We start from the raw sequence: 6,399 nt of genomic DNA, 5'->3' as shown, positions 1-6,399 counted from the left end.
GCCTCACCCTGCTTCATTCTATTACATTAATAAATCATTAGCTCATCCATGAACATGATTTCTGCCCGAGTCCCGTCGGATTGCATCGGCTGTGGGGATGAAGACGACAACTCCCATGATTCCACACTCAGTCACGGCGTCATCAAACAATGCCTTTGTCTCTTTGTTTATTTTGAATACATGCCCTCTAGCGGCAAGAATGACATATTGTGCCTTTAACTCTGAAGCGTGACACTATTAACTTTCACCATCTTGAAGATAGACTGTCAAGGTTTTCCTTTTTTTTTTGGTTGAGAAATGACGCTGAAGGTAAATATAATGTTATATAACCCCTTCATGAGGCCATGGAAACTTTATTTCAACACATCACTAATCCAGATGCCAACAACACACTCCTGGTTGTGTATGCATTTAAGTCATCATGTTTGTCGTACAACGCATAAAGTGAGCATTGCTAAATCGTAGCTATCCATCAACCCTAGTTTGAGATGTTTTCACGGCTGAAGAAGACATGCATTGCAAAGTACTTCCCATCTCACAAGCGTCAACAAGTCATGCAATATGTATAGTTGCATTTCCACATTCCCGGAACCTTTATAATGTCTTTTCCACATTTCAGTTTAAAGGCTGAAACATTAATAAATTAACTCTCACCATCTTGAAGACAAATGGTTGTTTTACTTTCCATTTTTATGTCGACAAATGATGCTGTGTAACCCCCTCCATGAGGCCATGTAAACTTTATTTCAGCACATCGCTAGTGTGGACGTCAAGAAGATGATCCAGTATTTTGAACATTTAAGTCATCATGTTTGTTGCACAACACGCAAAGTTAGCATTGATAAATCAGAGCTATCTATCAATGCTAGTTTGAGATGTTTTCACAGCTGAAGATGACTTGCACTGAGAGGTATTTTCCACCTACGAGTCACGCAACATATATTAAGTTTGCATTGCTACATTCCCAGAAGCTGTATATTGTCTTTTCTGTGTTTAACTTTGAAGGGCGAGAAGCACATTTATTAACTCTTGCCATCTTGACAAAAAATGGAAAGTAAAACTTGGCTATTTGTCTTCAACAAATGACGCTAATTCTCCCTCTCTGTGAGGCTGAGGAAACTTTATTTCAGCACATCGCTGGTGTGCTAGTGTGTGGACGTCAACAAGACACTCGGTTTGTTTACACATTTAAGTCATCACGTTAGTTGCACAACACGCAAAGTTTGCATTGCTAAATCGTAGCTATCCATCTACGCTAGTTTGAGATGTTTTCTCGGCTGAAGAAGAGGTGCATTGAAAGGTATTTTCCCCTCGTGAATGTCTATGAGTTTCAAACATATTTTCACCTCAAAGAGAGCAGGGATCATGTTCAGGATAACATATTCTGTGGACTATGTCAAATTCTTTTACCCAGTTCCAGTTATGCTAGTTTTTCTTCCAAGGAAAATTTGTACAGCCCTAACCAAAATAGGACGTCTAAGTAATATTTTACACTGACAACAAACATTAAAATGTGATCATTAAGCAATTTCACAGATTAGCCAGATACATTCCCTATCATTTCCAATCATTTTGACAGCACGTTAAAGACTTTAGCAGTGTGAATATATGCAACTGTAAGAAGAGTTAGGATTTCTCAGCGGATAGTGACTGGGCTCAAACCGCATTTGACAAGATAATGTGTTTTTAAAGTACATTAAACATCACTTAGGCCATTTCCTCCAAAAATCCTTCTGGGTTTGAAAAACCTATTGAGCAACTTATCTTAAGTTCAAGCCTGCTTGTGATTTTGCATAATTTAATGCAAATGCATATCAGTTTAAAAACTGCTTGTTTATGTCAGTTGCAATTAAGATAAATTTAGTTTGAGAAGTCTGGTGACAAATTAGAATTTTAAATAGATGCTTTAAAAAGGATTAATTGTCCATGGCTACATGAGAGTTGGACAACCGGGTTCTAAAACTGGCTATGGCTCTGTTCCAAACCCAGTGAGCTGTTTTTACTGTCAATTGCCTGCACAGAGAGCTACATTCTAAGCCTGAAACCATCGTGGAACTTCATAAGATACTGATGTCAAATTCTACATTGGCAACTCATTCCGCTAGCACTTTCTATGATATATGTGACTTGCTATTGATGTCAATACATTTTGATGCTGGTATGTTGCCAAGCTAACTCAAAACACAAAGTGTAACAAATGCAGTCACCAAATATTAGGAAAATATCATACTGAATTGTTTACAGTTGATTTTTGTTAGTGTAAGAATTAGGCAAAATCAGCATAATAACATGTTTTTATGATGATGATGATTAAAATGTTTGCCAGTAAAATGACTAAATATCCTTCAAACAAGATAAGTTTATTACTGGCAAATATTTATTCTTCTATATCTATATTTATTATATAACATAATTTCACTCTGTCTATTGATCTTATTGTAAACAATTAATTTTTTTTAACCTTGTTATTGTTAATCAAAACATTGTATAACAACACTTTGGGGATACAACATATTGGGGACTTTTTGTTATTAAGTGTAAAAATTAGGCAAAACAGTGAAAATTGTTTATTGATTGAAAAAAAATTGTAGATGACGAAGAACTTTCGTTTTTCGCTGAACAATCCCTTTAAATGATTAAATTAGACCAAATAATTATTCTTGATTTAAAGTCAGCATGAAATGAAAATTCCCCTTTATATTATCTAAATGCATGTTATTGAGACTTATTGAGAAGTCTTTATGCAGGTCTTATGTGTTTAAAAAAATTACTTAGCCTTTTTTTTGCCTTGGCATTGGGAGTACGCCTACAATGACTTGGTCTTTGTGTGTATGTGTGTGTGTGATTCAGTGAGAGCGTGAGTGTGATATGGTCTTCTGAACATGCAGAAGAAAACCAGCAAAAGTTCAAGTTTTGCTTTGCACGTTACAATCGCCAGGGGTAAAGATCTGGCTGGTGGGCTCTGGCCCACAACAACAAGTGTAGGAGAAATGCTAATGTAATCAAATATATTAAATACATGTGCACGTGTTTAGAACAAGAGAAGAAAATGGCTTTGTACTGAACCTCTCTGTTCTTTTTTTTTGTCATCACAATTCCCCCAAATGTTTGATGTGTAATATATTTTTTTCTCTCTCTAAGAGCCAAAAGACTTCAACCTCAGGGAATTTTAGAGAATATTACCATGACATAAACTTAAAATATCTAAAGAATATTTCAGCAAAAGTGAAAATTCTGTCATCATTTACTCACATTCATGCCGTTCCAAACCCACATGACTTAGGTATGGTCAAATCAAAGAAAGTACTGTTAGGTTTTTTTTATTACAATTACAATAAATGGAAATTTTTTTCCCCAAGCTTTATTTTTGAATAAAAATATTCATAAATCTATCATATCAACATACCAATTCCATTCTATCAACATTTGTGACAATGTTGATTACCAAAAATTTATTTTGACTTGTCTTTCCAGAAGTTTGGGTTACAGTGAGAACAATGAAAGGGACCCATTTGTAAAAGTAATTTAAAACTATTTAAAAATACTCTCTTTACATAGTGTTAACATGATTTTACTTTTACTTTTAATTAAAAAAAAAATCACTTACTAACCTTAACTCACTCACTTACCTTTTATGTGTAAAGTTAGGATAACATCTAAATTTATCAAATTTTATAACTTCACTGCCATGGCAACATGAACCACAAAAAACACAAAACAAAAAAACAAGCAAGCAAACAAATAAACAAACAAATACATACATGCATACATAAATTAATCTTACTTAGTATTTCTGTCTTGTTTTCCAGTACAATAATCTAAACATTCTTATATAAAGATGCATTTAAAGGGGTCATATGACGTTGCTAAAAATAACATTATTTTGTGTATTTGGTGTAATGAAATGTTTATGCGGTTTATGGTTAAAAAAACACATTATTTTCCACAAACTGTACATTATTGTTTCTCCTCTATGCCCCGCTGTCGATTTTTACAAAGCTCCCCAGTCAGAAAAAGCGAGGTGTGCTCTGATTGGTCAGCTATCTAGTGCGTTGTGATTGACCGAATTCCTCAAGCGTGTGATGGAAATGTTACGTCCCTTACCATATTGTGATGCCTGCGGCAACCACATGTGACGACCTCGGACTGGACTCCGCTTCGTCCACAGTGAAAGCCGATCCGGCGATCGACAGCGCGAAGTTGAATTATTTCCTCCAGGCATGACGAAGCAATATCGTCCTCTTTCGGAAGACCAAACAAAGTAGTTTTGCTTTCACAACGAAGCACACAGCGCCTTCACGACATGGCGGCAACAATACTATAGCGAGAATAAAAGTTACGCCTTCTTTCTTTGTGTGAACATTTGGGCAGTGTTATGCAAATCTTCCCAGATAGTGATGTAGATATGTGGGGGCGTGTTAGAACGAGCCGTTTTAGGTAGGTGTGGCTGACTCTTAACTTTTATAAAGAATATCTCTTTGGATTTGAGACTTTAGTATTTGCAACTTTACAGATCTTCTGTATGCACCAAGAGCTTGTAACACTCCAAAGATAAAGGAAAACTTGAAATCGCATCATTTGACCCCTTTAACTGAGAAGCAAAATTAAGTTAAAATTAAGAGTTTATGCTTATAACAGTAGTACAAATACCAGTATTACAAAATTATATTTTTTTACTTAATTGACAGATATTATTTATTGTTTTAAGCATAAATTTGCTTCATTTTGGTACATTTTTCAGAAAACGAGATTCATATTTTAAGTCATTTTGCTTCTTAAGTAAATATTGGCCCCATTCACTTCCATCATTATGCATTTTTATGCATTAGTGTAATCCATAAACAACAATGTCAGGAATGTGATGAAAAAAAACAGTAAAAGACAAATGTGAGGAATTTACGGCATGGCTGCTTGGTCAGAACTGATATGAATCTGCAGAGCTCTGCCTGGAGACCAGCTCCTGCTCGCAGTATCAAGTATGTCCAAGAATAGCTGGCTTGTCTGATCGCTGTAGTGCACAGCAGTGTGTGTGGCCCAAGTTTGCCTCTCTGCCACATGTTCACACGTACTCAAACATATTTCACTTCACTTACATGCCTGTGCTCACCCCATCACTACAAAGTCACAGATGTCGCACGACGGATAGAAGGGTTTTTATCATAGTTGGCCGGGTCAGAGGAAGCCAAGCAGATTTTCTAGAACACAATCACAAATGTAGAGACTTGTTGCAACTGATAAACCAATAAAGCACCAGCAAATAAAGTTACAATTCTACAAAAAAGGCATATTAACCACTTACCACCTGCAAACAGCTTAACAAGGCACTATATAGCACTGCACTGTATTAATTCTCATTCTTTTGATTGCAAACGCACTCTTTTGTATGAAATTTTGGGTTATTAAACATCAAACCTTCTTCATAACTGCTGAACACCGAAGCAAAAGCCTAGCGATAACACCCAAAACAGTAATCACCCAAATCTCTATAATGTATCATTTAGTGAGAACCAAGTAACCAACCTGATCTCATGGAAATTCATGCATAATGAATAAATGCTAAATTGTAAAATATTACAAGTTCCCCAATTCAAATGAATTCGTACGATTTATCTACCTCTAACCCTGCCCCCAAACCTACCCGTCAATGGGGTCAAGACAAATCATACAAAATCATATGAGTGAGGTCGTACAAATTCATACCAATTAGCCACCTCGTAACATACGTACAAATTGGTCATTAGATAGCACTGAATTAACTACCCAGCAACTGTTTATCAACATGTTAACAAACACTCAGAACACCCAAGAAGCCATTAAACAATGACCTAGCAGAGGTGGACGAAGTACACAATTCAAGTACTTGAGTAAAAGTACAGATACCCTAATAAAATCTTACTCAAGTAAAAGTGTTAAGTAGGCTACTCTTTTTCAATTTTACTTGAGTAAAAATACAAAAGTACTTGATTTTTTAATGTACTTAAGTATTAAAAGTGATATCTTCCTGCTAAAAATTCATGTCACTGATTATACTGAAAATTGCTGATAATTCATGTGTGCAAATAAATCCTATAGTACTGTATATAGAAATGAGGAAAGACAAAATGTGTGTTGACAAATATAAATATACAATATAAAAACAGAGGTCACATTGGGTAAAATGTGTTAGCATTTTAAGAAAAATCTCCAGGAGAACGTACAACCACAAACACATCAACTCAAATCAATACAGGAAAAAGGAACTCAGGAGAACACAGGGCTTAAATGATAGGAGATCAACGAGATAATTAACAAGACACAGGTGAACAGAATGACATAATCAGGCAACACAGGAAAACTAGGTCAAGGGGAATATATGCTGGTGCAGGGCAGGAACAGGGCGGAGACAAGGAAGGCCCCCAG

This window comes from Sinocyclocheilus grahami, unplaced genomic scaffold (assembly GCF_001515645.1).
Source record: "Sinocyclocheilus grahami isolate Dianchi unplaced genomic scaffold, SAMN03320097.WGS_v1.1 scaffold1003.1, whole genome shotgun sequence".
Classification (NCBI taxonomy): Eukaryota; Metazoa; Chordata; class Actinopteri; order Cypriniformes; family Cyprinidae; genus Sinocyclocheilus; species Sinocyclocheilus grahami.
Note: the sequence above shows the minus strand (reverse complement) of the source record.